We start from the raw sequence: 15091 nt of genomic DNA, 5'->3' as shown, positions 1-15091 counted from the left end.
TGCATCTCAGAGAAACTTATCAGACAAGAACACTTAACAAAAATCAATAACAGTCAGCACACAAAGAAAAGGTCATGATACAAGTCAAGGATTAAGAGTTTTTGTTTAAAAATATAAGTTTGTTAACTGATACTGAGTTCTGAGGATACGGATCGAATGCTTGCAAGTAGGGAAGATCACATGATGAAACTGAGTAAGACCAAATTGATAAGTGTTGAAAAACACTTGATGTCAAGGGTTGTATTGAAAAATACAATTGGGATGGTGTTGAAAAACACCGGTTGTGAGGTATCCAGAAGACTAAGGCAACCAAGAGACAAAAGCTAACATAGTTATGCCTCCTAGACAAAGACCAATTCCAAACCAAGGCAACAAGGACAAGGCATCATGGAGAAAGGCCAAGTGCTCAGGGCACTATACACTTGAATTGTGTCCCACTCTAAACCCTTCTATCCAAACGATTCCATGAGTTCAGAATGCTTGGATGCCGGCTTAGAGCTCCCTATCCATGGAGTGCAAGAGAGTGTATCTCAAGTTTAAGGGCTCTCAGATGAGCCTTAGAGATACTCTTCTTGCTAGTAAACCATGCAATGGGAGGTTCCAAAGACAAGATGCAAGAATGCAAATGTCCCAAGGAGTTCCTCAAGAATGCAATGCAAATGAAAATTAAGCTAGAATGAGATGCAAAGTGGAGCTATGCTAAAACATGTATGAGAGTGTTACAATACCATTATTAAGCTATGTGAGATTAAGCTACATGTAAAAATGAAAGCTAAGCTAAGCTAGAATGCCATGATGCCATGGATGAGAGAATGTAGACAAGATATAGAAGTTCTCCACAAAGCTCCAAAGAAACCTGTTAGAAAACCTGCAGCATAACAATATTCAAAATGAGGATTGATCCTTTGAGGGGGAAAGCTCTCTCCCTTTTAAATTTGTAGGGATGATAGAGATCAAGATGAAGATGGTGGATGATCAATGGTGGAATTCGAAAATAGGTGTGATCCATGTGCACACACAAGTCAACCAATAGAATATAAGTTGACTTGTCATATAAGACAAAAGTATCACAAGAATTTTCTTTTAATTGTAAAATAGAAAAAGGACTTTATGTGTGCACTTTAAGTGGGTTAGAAGAATGGGGTGTTTTATTTAATTAAAAGGGGACATGTTCTTTTAATCAAATAATGAACTTAGGATAGCATAGTCAAACTATAGGTTATAATCAAATAAATTGATTATTAGCAATTTGGTCTAGGTAAATAATTAAATTAATTTAGCCAAAATGTTGAAAAGGGGGCTAATAGTCTAGATGACCATTTTTAGGTGATTACAAAATTGTTGATCCTCAATTTTCAGGGTTTCATCCAGTTTGATGTTATTTTTATTCAATGTTAATTCCAAATTTGATATTGTTTTAGTTCAATGTTAATTTGAAGCTTGGGGAAAGTGTTGAGTTGTCATTTTGCACAATGCTTAATGATATGAATATTTGTGAACTCCTCTCTTGAAAAGTCAATCTTGAGGATCAACACCAAGGTTTTAGGCAATCTTGCAACCTACCAGAATTTGCTCAGTTGAAGATAAATGTGAATGTTCATAAGGAGGCCTTTGCTAGTTCTGATAACTTTGGATAAGATGCAAAATTTGTTCCCTACTTCAAAAGAATGAAACACATAAAAGAACTATGTTTTTGTATTTTTCTATTTTATGATGAATGCAATCTAACACTACAACTAATAGGAATTCCTAATTTAACAAGAGGTTAGTAAATCAAATAACAAAGATAGGGTGACAAGAGGTTTAAGAAAATAACATGAAAATAAAATCCTAATGGGCATAAGCTATGAAAACAATACGTTTGTGAGCTAAGCCTTTGAAGAAATTAGTGGGTAACCAATGAAAATAGGAGCAAAACTTCCTTAATTTCACTAATGCAATTGTCGATGGGAATTTAGCAACCATAAGATGTTTTACTTTTCATCAAATCGCAAGACCACGGAAAGTGCGTTCATGTGAGACAAAAAGTTATGCAGGAAAAAAATGGGTGATCTCTTCTCAAACTAGATACATCAGCAAAATTTGTAGAACTGTAGCAAACACCATAATTAAAAGATTGCACAACTAGAAATGACACAATAAAATTTTGGCTCAATCACCTTCCATGAACATACATTCAAAAAATATAACACACTTAGGCAAGAATCAATACACTCCAAATACGACCACCAAAAGCATATACTATTGCAAAATAATGGTGGCCTTTGATTACATATTACAATCCTGTATTTAGAAGAAATCTTCTCCTCAATTCATGTTGAGAGTGAAAGACATCTTCATGTAATCATATGCTTCTAAATTAATAAAACAAACTAATTATGTACAAACTGATTCTCTAACTAGTGCTTAATAGGACTCCATCCATTTTTATATCATTAATTGGATGCATGAGCCTTTACATGTCATAAAACAAAGAAATTGTGAGAAAATAAGAAGAAGAGAGGCTTTAGTTGATGTATAAGTGTCTAGAAGTGTCAAAAATAGAAGCTTCATCTTTACTAGGTGTCTATTGGAGTTAAATTATTGTAAAAATGCATTTTTGATGCATGGAAAGCTCTAATTTTGGAATGAGTAGTTAATTGTAGGGGCACCTTTGGAAAAGTGCACCTCGGAAGAAGCACACCCAGTGCACCAACGCACCTCTAACTCCCTCAAAATCATCCAAAATAATGTTGCACAAAGTGCACTAGCACAACAATGCACCTGGCACACCTGGCATAGCAGGGCACCTCAGAGACCAAAAAATGTAAAATTTTTCCAAGTGTCAAAATTGAAATTCTAGCATCTAGGTTTTGTTCCCCTTTATCCTAGAGCTATGTCTGGATGTTTGCCCTTGAATTTCTCAATTATCTCAGTAACTTGTGCCACATCTGGTAAATCTAAGGCATTATATTTATCCTGTACTTTTTGCCTATAGTTATCCACCTCTATATGGGTTTCAACAAAATCCTGGAGTTTTCTATCAAGCTCTAATAAAGCTTCCTCTATTCTAAATGCCTACCGGATATCCTCATCATTAGGAACCTCATCAAATTTTTTCCAAAATATTTGAACTACTACCTCTACAAGTATTAATTTCTCTCGTGCATCATCTTCAAAGATGTCTAGACATACATCACTATAATGTCTCTCAACTTCCAAAATTCACTCTTGGGCTTGGTCCTTGAGCCTATGGATCTTTGCGTGCAATGATCCATTACTTTATTACTATCTGCTATCTTCTTAATCCAATAATCCATCTTATCTAGCTCCTGGACTATATATACATCCATAAGCATCTGATACCTCTAGCCTTTTATTGCTTGTAATGCTTATAGATCCTTTCCCTAGGTATGGACCTCATCCATGAGACCAAAATCTTGATTCAAAATTGCTACCAATTTATCTACATTCTCGTGCATAACATGTAGTAGCTTAAGATTCCCTTGGATAATTAATATGCCCTTCTCCTCAAAAATTTCTCTCCATTGCTGACAAGCATTCAAAAATGGGTCCAACTGAACCACTCCCCTATCCCTTCTTTGAATTGTTGCATTCAAAGTCTCTTTAGTGTTATTGGGATCCAAGGGGCCAAAAACTTCACTCAAATATTCCTTAAGGATTTCATTTTTTCGTCGAAGTGTTATCAATTCTACCTCATCCTATTCTAGGCTCCTAAACACCTCCTTCATCATTGTAGTAACCATCAGCTTCATAGTTTCCAAGGTTGGCTTCCCAAGCATGGCCTCCTAGATTTGATAATTTCTAGGAGTCAGTTCTTCAACATTTGATTCTAGAGGAGGAATAGCCACATGAGAAAAAAGGTATTGATTCTGATCACTCATGACAAAGGCTAATGCTCATGCACCCTTTGGAGGTGAATCATTTTTACTTAGTACTTCTATTAGTTCCATTCTATCCTCCTCTTCAGTAGTGAACTATTGTTTCTTGTTTCTTATTACTTCTTTTCTAAGCCTCCTTGCATCAGGAATTTTCCTTTAGAGGATGAAGGATTTTTTTTTGCAATGCCTTTCCCCTTATCACTCCTTTTTGGAGCCTTCTCCTTCTGTGAGGGATCCACACTCGGAGTCTCTGTTTGTGTGGAGTCCACAGTTCTCACCTCTGTGTCTTGAGAAGTTTACTATGGTTGTTCACTTTCTCACCCTTCTTTCAAAACTTCCTTAGTGGATACTTGTTTTGGCTCTTCTTGATGTTCTATTTGGACTTGTTCAATTTCTATACCTAGAGGAAGAGGGGTAGTTGATCCGTTGTCAACACAAAATGTGTCCTGCAATTGGGATGCAGGAACCATTTCAAGTCCTTGTGATTTAGGGGGCATCTGAGTCTAATCCTCCTCTTGAGGTTGATTGGTAGGCATGTCTTTAATTTTTTCCCCATCTAATTCAGTACCCACAAGCAAAAAGTCAAAATCTGACATCTTAAAAACATCAGTGCCCTCCACATCCTACTCATCTATCCACTGTTGCATTTCATCCTTTGATGTAGTGGTCTATATAGGTTCATCAGGGATAGATGGTGGTGTGATCATGGAACTTCTCCTTTGTTCCTACTTCATGGCTCTAGCTAGCCAAGTCCTCTAACTCAAAGGTAGATCATTCTCTTCATCCTTATCACCCTATTCTTCTACCTCTTCCAGAATGGGTTCGGGGATAGATGGAAAATGAATCACTTTCTTAATCACCTTTTGTCTCCTCTTCATCAGAATCTTAATCTTTCTTCTTTTTGGCACTAAGGGGGAGGCTTTTTCTACTTGCCAAGGTGGGGAAACCTCTTGTACCTAAATTTCTATTTTTGTTTGGCTTGGTGCAATTGGTGGCACTTGAGGATCATCTTGGGCTTGTGTAACTTCCATGTTTTCTGGCCCTTGTATGTTTTCCTCTCCTTGCTATGGAGGTGTCAGGATCTCTCCCTCTTCAAGTTTGGCTTGTTGAGGAGAATTCTTCTTTCTCTTGCCCTTTTCTTTACCCTTTTGAGCTCTATAATAACCAATTGACCTATCAAGTTGGTGCACTATCTCTGGCCTTACTGGGGACTGAGCCATAAATGTAGGGATGGTGACCTTTTTCCCTCTACCTTTGGCTGGATGACCTTGCGCATGGAAGATTACTATTTTAGGAATTGGATCAAGTTTGAATGGTTTCTTGATCCAATCCTGCATCATTTTGATGATGTGCTTCACCCTATGGTTAATATATGAGTTTTCTTCTCTATCAACCTCAATGTTCATAATAGGCCATTCACCAATCTTGTCCCTGTTGAACAAAGGATCTAGTAAGTCCTCTAAGTCTTATTGTAGTATCTTTAATAGAATGTTTATCTTCAAAGCCTTTTCTACAAAATACAAAGTCGTCCTACAATAATCCCTGATATGGACATCATAGTCATTTGTTGCATTCATCCAATGATCTTCAATCACTTTCTCATGTTGAAATGTTCTGCTTGCTAAGTATTACACTCTCCCAATATTATCAAAATATGGCCGAGGAGAATTATACTCTTTCAAGGGATATTGATCCCATTCACACTCAAAAGAGGTGATATCTTGTCTCCGATGCACTTGAAAAGGTCCTATAGTCATAGGCCATGTCCAACATATCTTATGTTGCTTTCAAACTCTATCATAAGCAAACAAGAGTTGTTGGGAGATTTCTAGGAGGAAAAGTCTATCATTGGGATATCTAGGGAGCTTCTTAGGGTTAATAGTGGTACTCGCTACCCTCAAATATGTAAATGTACAAAACTGGATTTAATAAGTTCTGACTAGTGATATTTGTGCAGCTGCCTCTTCTGATTTTCTCTTCACATAATCCCCTTCTATGAATTGGATTATTATGAAGATGAAAGCATCATTAACAATTCTATATTCTTTGCTTTTCTCTAAAAGCCTCTTCTTTACTAGCTGAGGATACATGATATATGGCCATGCATTAACATCCTGCATGCTACCCTTCTTGTAGAGCCTTAGATAATCTGTAGCCCTTGTGGCTAAAAGGTACACCTAATATGATATCATGTAGAATTTTCTATTGTTCTTTGCCACCACCAACTGCTCACACAAATTTTGGCTGAGAGTAGAATCCTAGTCTAGTGGCATCTCTACTTTCTTTATTATCTCAATAAAGTGCACCATGAAGATGTTCAAGTGTCCGGTCGCTAGCAAACCCATAACCCTACTCAAGAGTATGATCGAGTATCCAATGTCTTCTTTCATATATCCTCTTTTCATGTCCACCTTGCTAGTTTTCTTCCCCAGAGGAGTCTTCTCTATAAGGTATAAATATTGGATGATTTCAGATGCCTCTTTAATGTGTTCCTGGTACCACCTCTCTGCTTGTTCGTAGGTTAGTCTAATGAATTGATCTGCCTATGGGAGATGGAACACTTTCTCAATGTTCTTGGGTTAGAGATCTAGAATGATCTCTCTCGTTATGCTCTTTACAACCCTCTTCTTAGGGACAAAATGTTGTTCAAGTGTCATAATAAGTTTTGAAGACTGCATTGATACTAGGTGTGATGTTACATTGATGAGCCTTGACCAAATAAGTGCGAAGATCATTTGGGACCTCTCAGTTGGTTTGTTGCATATCTTCAAGAATTCCCCCAAATCTATGTGTCCCAAATCTGTATCTCTAATTTTTGAGTTGTTATCTTGAAACCTTGACTTTTTTAGAATACCCTGGAACTTAAACACTATTGGTTTCAGTGCCATATTCTCGCCAAGAGAAGATGAGGAAGATGGTATTATATCTACAAAAAAGGACATCTATTAGTTCAAATTTTGAAGAAGAAATGAATAAATTAAACCCTAGATGTGACACGACCGAAACCCTAAAAGTTAATCTACCAAAAAACTTGATCTAAACATCTATAATGAAAAAAAAAAAGATTTAGGCACACTAGGCGCACCCGATGGGTGTGCCTGATGCACACCTTTTGTTTTGCAATATTTATTTAGTGTTGTGCATCAGCACACCTCATGGGATGCATTGATGTGCAACCCCTTCATTGTTAATTTGTGTTTTATGCTTTTTGAGATTCTTTCTTAAGTTTCTTTGCTTTTTGTCTTTTCAAAACAACATGCACACCTGGCCAGGTGCACTGATGCGCACCCAATTTTGGGTGTGTGTAATGTTTTTAAAGTTTCTTTTACATTTTGAAGGAAGAATGGTGTGCATTAGTACACCTAGGGAGGTTCCCTAATGTGCACCATTTGTGTGCCTTTTATGTGTGTGTGTGTGTGTGTGTGTGTGTGTGTGTGTGTGTTTATGCAGGATGCTAGGTAGAGTGAGGAGGGAGGAGTGGAAGGTGCACCTCATGAGTGCATAGCTGCAGATCAAACTGAAAATAGAGGAGAAAATGAAAAGGTAAGAGAGGGAGGGGACCCCCCCTCTTATATAGACTTAAGGACCTTTTACCGTAGGTGTGCAACTGCGTAGCTGTGCATCCATATGCACACAGCTATCTCACAAGGTTTTTTGGTGCACTAGCACACTAGGAAGGTGCACTGGTGTACCTCCTAATTTTGCCAAATGAATCATTCTTTGAAAGAAATATAATTTCTTGACACTTGGGCTTCTCAGTCGAGACCTGGACAAAAGTAGGACATCAGATAAGATCTCAAAAGAACTTGGATTCTAGACTAGGGCTCCAAAAGGCCAAAGTATAAAGTAGGGAGTCCCCATTCTGATTGAAATGGGGCATGCATTGTGGACCACAATAGAAAGCACTTCACTTCTTTATTTTTCCTCTCAATAGGCTAATTTGGAATATAGTCTCAAATTTAATGAAAGTATTTCACTTTTTTATTTTTCCTCTCAATAGGCTAATCTAGAATACAATCTCAAATTTAGGGAAAGTATTTCACTTCTTTATTTTTCCTCTCAATTGCTTAATCTGGAATATAATTTCAATTTTAGTTGTACATGACATCTAGTCTTTGAATCTTGTAATCTATAGTGTGGGGTTTACTTGGAGGGCCAACCTCATTTCTGTGTTTGCACTTTGAATCTTAGATCTTCTAAAATTTGAGCATTATATATTTTGTGCTTAGAGTTTTACACACACACACACACACACACACACACACACATTAAATTTTTTTATGGGGGTGAAAATTTGGATTCGAATGCGTGTGTTATACAATTGTGGATTTGGTTCTAGGAGCTAGGCTACCTTTTGAAGGATGTTCTATTTTTTTCTTCAGATTTAGAAGCCTTAAAGTTAGGCTAGATTTACTTTGTATAATAAACTTTAGATATCTATAAGAAGTATGTAATATATAGGATGTTATTTTGACTTTATTGTGATGCTCCAATTTTCAAGCACAATAAACTAATTGAAATGTGAGGTGAAGGCTTGATGTAGGAGCATCTGAGGCTTTCTTGCAATCCTACATGTTGGAGCAGAGTGCTGGTGGTTTTTAATCTTATGTTGCTACCAAGCTATCTAGTGGGTGTTGAGTTACTATAGCACTTAGTGTGTGCCGAGTTTTTGTAGCTCTAGTTGGTGCCGAGTTTTTGTAGCATTTAGTGGGTGCTGAGTTACTATAGCTCTAGTTGGTGTTGAGTTACTGTAGCACTTAGTTGGTGTCGAGTTACTGTAGCTTTAGTTGGTGCCAAGTTACTATAGCACTTAGTGGGTGCTGAGTTACTGTAGCACTTAGTTAGTGCCGAGTTACTGTAGCTTTAGTTGGTGCCAAGTTACTGTAGCACTTAGTTAGTGTCGAGTTACTATAGCACTTAGTGGGTGCCGAGTTACTATAGCTCTAGTGGGTGCCGAGTTACCTGTAGCTCTAGTGGGTGTCAAGTTTTCTTGTTTATGCTGAGTGTCAGCATTTTGAACATGATTTCTATGCTTTTGGTATGAGCTAACTTGCAGGATTTATTTCGATCACAATGTTTATGATGAGATCTTGCCTTGGGATGTGTCCTAATCATTGTTGAGTCAGCCTTCCTACTTTGTATGTTCTAGAATGTTCTATAAGCCATTTTGGCATGTATATGTCATGCCCTTAATTTATGAGGCAAAACACAACAATTTTTTTTAAATTTTTTTTTTAATAATAATAAAAAATTAATTAACCTACTAAGTCAATACATGCTACATTGGTCAGGTTAAGGAAAGATGACTTAGGATTAAAGTGAATATTTTCAGACGTATTATAACCATCTTACACTTACTATTATGAAGGTGCAATATTTTATTTTTATAAATAAAGACACTATCTATTGACACTAAATTCAAATATAAATTTTATAAACATGGATTTACAATTAACATTATCGTCAAACTACTTACCTTAAGAACAACTTTAAATTCCTAACCCTTCATTCTAATTTTGCTTTAGTAAAATTCCTTTCATATTACTTGAACAATATATATCTATTTATAATTCTTATTACTAATTCCTGACTTCTTTAATATCCAATAATCAAATTTATTTTAACTAAATTATTTGCTTAGTCGACACTAACAAATATCTCAACATCTAGCACCAATGACTTACTGGCTATGAAATAATATCATTACAAACTAATAAAGCCAACTAACTCTATCCTCTAACATAGTCTAACGTCTGACCCCTAACTCTTGCTAATCCTTAATATCAACTAGTTTAGTAATTACTAAGAAACTATCATTTCCATCATAGAGTGATGAAAGTTTCTACCATAGCTTACCTTTTTTTTCTTTTTTTCTTTTAATCGTATCTCTATTTATCACCTACTAACTACTCAACTTCCACAAAATTAATTAACTTGGTGTATTCGATTATTCTAAAATACAACTCAAATCTTAACTTTCTAGCACACACCTATCCTCATTCATTTAAGATTTAAAAGCACTATTAATTTAAAATTCAAAACAATAGATGTAATTACCTACACATTACACTAATTTAAAAGGAATATCTTAAATCTGCATCAATACTTATTCCTATTAATTACACATATTTGTCTTAACACATGATTTAGAAAGTACATTTAGCAATAATGAGGAACCTTAAGATTTATTAATTAGAAAAGTCATGAGTTACACTTTTAAATATTTTGACATGAGCTAATCACTTAATAATATAAAAATATGGAAAAGAAAATTCAGATTTCCTTTCACACCTTAAAAAATATTTAAGGATGTCACATCAACTTTATTCTTGTCTCCCCTTCCAAACATAGGCCCCTAGTTTGGTTTGTATGGCATAATATCTTTCTTAGCAATAAAGTATTTGTGACACATGATAAGGACATGTCACTTCTTCTAAATACACAAACACCTTCTCCCATAAATAAAAAGTGTTTCCTCCAAACTTATGTCCTCCTTTGCCATACATTTAGCAACCCATTTATCTAGATGTGGTGTAATGGATGCAAGTGAAATTTCAAATCTCCTAAGTCTTTTGCTAGCTGCCTAGGAAAGAGGTGACGGGATGGTGTCATGTCTAGCCATCATTACCTTTTTGGCCAAAATCCAAAGGTCAACAAGTCACCTCCCCTAGTGGGGTCACATTCTCATTTATTTATTTTTATGTTATTTTGCTAGAAGGACTTTTAAAGTGATGCCTAGGTTGCTGGTCCCTCATTTGAAATGAAACTTTTATATATGTTTTTGACTTGTTAGGCTTATATTGAATGTGTAAAAAAATTTGTGCTGTATTATATTTGTGAGTTATATTTTTATAAGATTTATTTCTCTTGCCATCCCATCTAGGTTTTAGTTTTATTTTCATAATTTATTTTGTTTTGTTTTATTTGAACTAGGTATGATGGTGACTTGATAAGTCACATGGTTCTTGTGAGGTTCATTTTGTAACTTAGAATAGGTGTTTATTATAACTAAGCATTTACCCTAGGATATAAATATTATTTTATTCTTATTTGGAGTACTTGATCCTAGAGTATATTTTGGTTATTATTTTATTACTCTGTATTGTGGGGAAGGAATTATTTCCTTCCTCATACATTTTCCAGAGAGGTGAAATACACTCCTACAACAAGGCTAACCAAAATTGATCTAAGTATACACTTTTCTCAGCTATCTCCTTTTTACTTTGAGTTGATTAGTAGTATCATATAAATTCTAAGAGGATATAATTGAATAGAATAGTTTTGTCTACTTAGCAAATTTATTTAACCTTCCAAGAAATTTTAATGCGTAAATGATTAAACATATACAATAAATTATCAAGCAAGATGATTTACTTCCAAGTTATAAAATGCTCAATCACACATCTTCTCCATGCAACATTTGCATTTTAAACCTTACAAACTATATTCACAAAATTATTCTACATGTCACATATAAAGCATATATCTACAAAACATCTAGGATAAGAAATATCTACAACCTTCCTTCATAACACATGAAATTTAGCATACAATATTTCAACCTTCTTCCAAAATTTTCAAATGATAACAAGGATGAAATTACATTCTACATTGTATATTAACTCTTCCATTACTGATAAACTTCAAATGATCATTTCATAACAAAGAGACATACATGGACAACATTCTCAAATTCTTCCCTCTACATATTCACATGGTAACAATGACACATTCTCCTTTTATCACAATGAAACATTACAAGAGATTTTCCAAAAAATCATGATCAATGAGAAACATGAACATTGAAAAAAAAATGGACATTAAGATACATATACATTGAGCCTTCTTTACACATTTGGATCTTCTCCACCTTGACAAGGGTGAAACCCTAATACTTCATAGCATGAATCTTCACAAACCTACACAAAACACACAAAATAGGAACCATAGAGGCTCACTTCCCAACCTAGGCTTCTATGAAGCCACCCACTAAGTAGGGGAAACAAGAACCAAATAGGTTACACTCATACATCACTAAACATTGCATGCAACACTACACAAATCACAAACAACTCCCTCCCAAGGCTTGCATAATGATTCTCCATTGGAATCATAAAATGTTGGGTGAAGGTGGGCTCTTCAAAGAGGAGATATTATAACATCATAAATAATATATTGCCAATGCATTTTGCCTCTCCAGGCCATCATAACAAATCATCTCCTCCTCATTCACCAAAACCTCCTTGTACCTCCCAAAAGAACAAGATTCATGGCCTTAATGGAGTCCATACTCCATGATATTAACAAACCCTCATCATGAGGTAATTTTCTCAACTGCAATGTCAAGCCCAACATATGCCCTTCACCCAAGGCTTCTCTCCCTCCCAAGGGCGAGTGAAGCCTTCACACCCATAATCACAATCAACACTTACATTCAAACAAGAATCAACCACAAAACAAATGAAGAAACAAGCAAAGAACCAAGGAAAAATCTCCAAGAGCGCAAGACACATTCACCTCTCCACAACACAATGACAAAGTTCATAACACAAGATTCACATTGCAATGCATTCTCCATTGATAACTCTTCACACTTGCAGTTTTTTTATCCATGCTAAAGAAAAGAAATAAAAGAACATGTTTGAGTCACCAACCTTGGTCCAAGCTAGGGTAAGGATAGTTGTAGTAGAGCTCCCTTAATCTCCCTCCAAAACTTAGCTATCTCTAAAATTAGAGAGTGGGTGAACAACTCATTAGTTTTTCACCCCTCCACTAAAAAGACCCTCTACTACCCTTTTTTAGTAAGGACATCAAGTCTCCCTATCTTACATTGTTGCTCCTCCAAAATAAGAAGGTTGACCAAGTGGGATGGTGAGGGTACTCTCATGGGGAAACTCAAAATTTCGAATTGGTTCAAGATGACTTTTTTTAAGGGGTTCCCTAAGCTAGGAAATCACTAAAATAGTTGAATTTAGGCCCCTAACATGTTATACTACCATTTGGGTGGGATTTTATCAATAAAATAACACTTTAGGATCCCATTTAGGCCCCTTAAAATACCTAACAAGTTTGAATTCGAAAATCCACATGATGGTGACCCATCCTAACACTCTCTCCCAAGGGGGTGTACTTAAACATTAATCAAGATAAGTGACCTTGTGACCAACACTCTAGTGACATGTCATCAACACAGACAAAACAAGTGTCAAGTGACACACAAAAATACATCACACTTCACCTTGACAGGCCCTTAATGCATCTAAAATATGATTAAACATATTCACAATCAAGCAACCATAAAATTACGAAGAAAAATACTTTCACAACGAGGCTTTTGACTCTTCCAAAGATTTGTCTTGGTTAAATTGTGTTCACAAGGTTTCGAACTTGTTTCCCCCCAAAAATTTTCCATGGTTCCACTTCTTGCACATTCAACTCAAGCATCAATAGTCCAAGGAGGTTATATAAATAAATATCATAAATGCCTATAATTTCAAACATTACGTAATCTTATTAACATAATTCAAATACATTTCACTTCCTAATAATTTCAAGTAAATCATTCAAAATGTTAAATTATCAGGATTTGCATATCAAAATTAAATCAACATCTATCTGTGTATCATAAATCATCATAATCAAATTAACATTTCACATTGCATCAAAAATCTAATAGTATCAGATCATAAAATGGTATCCATATGTGTTCAATCATTTCGTACACAATAACCAGTTCTTATGTAACATGATCAAATTAACATTTTGAACAACCTCATAATCTATTCTCTATCATAGTGATGAAATATTAAATTCATGACTATTAAGTTACAAGTCATGTGAATTGGGTTCATTAGCATATCTAAATCTATCCTTTGGCGCTAATTTTCATTTGAACATTACAATTTGACATTCAAGTATTTATGCAATTCAGTTTCCATTAAAGCAATTGAAATAATTTAAAACATGAAATGAAATCATTAAATATATCAATTAGGTTCTAATAAGTGTGAATCATCAAAATTTTGATATTAAAATGACATAACCCTATTGTCTCGAAACTTTATATCAAAACATCAAATTAAAAGTACCACAATGCAATAATGTCATCTATACTACGATAGATTGGGTGAGGTCTCATAGTATAAATAAGGGTCTTGTTGAGGCTTTTGTTAGTTTAGTTTTGGGGGAAGGAAGAGAGATGCAAACTTTGGAAAGCTAGGGCTACAACTTGGGAACCAGAGGATTTCTTAGTGGACCTGAGTGTACAAGTGTAGATTCTTCTTGGTGTTCTTATCTTGTTGTGTATCTGGACTAGCTAGGATTGGGTTTGTTAGTTGAATCTTGTTGGATCTTGTAGAACTAATTGTTTTGTAATTGCTATTTGTATTTGGCCCTAACCTAAAAGGCCTTACAGCTAAGCATATTGCATGTAATCAATTATATCTATGATTGGAAAGTTGTGATTTGATACCAGATCTTACATTATTGCTTCTTGTTGTTGTGTTTCTACTGTGTAGTTTTATTGCTGGGGGCTAGGACATCTCCTTTGGGGATTCTTCTTCCTTGCATTGTGTCAAGGCTATTGTTGAATATGGATAACAGGTGTGCTAGTAGTAGAAATGGTATGAATTCTCAGGGGAAATGTAAATGAAAGTGCAAGGAGGCATGCATTCAAACCCCAACATTCAACTGTATTGAAATATGGATTTATAATTTACTTTTCACATATTATGATTTTAGAGGCTTACACATTAAATAATATGCGAATTTAATGCATTAATGAAACCCCAAATCTATCAGTTATACACTTGCACCCTACCTCGGTGCAAGCGCTAGCCTATTATCTGATCGAGATCTTGGCATATCATAATACTAGGGTATATGTATTACTCATCTCTCAAATATAATTCATGTGCCAATATATTATGAAGCCTAAATCACGCGATGGTGATTGAACTATGATTTGATGAAAGTCATCATTTCAAGTTTATCAAGATAAATAATTCCTTCTAGCTGATAATTTGTCTTTGAAGACCTATTCATTCAATTATAATTTTGAACTTCATGTTTTCTAGTTTGTGGTGACTGATTAGGGAAGTACTATACATACTTCATAATTCTTTGAAAACATATTTTGGGCCCTATTTTATTAGGAACTTTGGGCCTCCATGTTGTAATTAATTATAACCCTAAAGTGGCAAAAATACTTG

The sequence above is a fragment of the Cupressus sempervirens genome, chromosome 8 (assembly GCF_028749045.1).
Source record: "Cupressus sempervirens isolate cs-2001-9-10 chromosome 8, ASM2874904v1, whole genome shotgun sequence".
NCBI lineage: Eukaryota > Viridiplantae > Streptophyta > Pinopsida > Cupressales > Cupressaceae > Cupressus > Cupressus sempervirens.
This window is presented reverse-complemented; position numbering follows the sequence as displayed.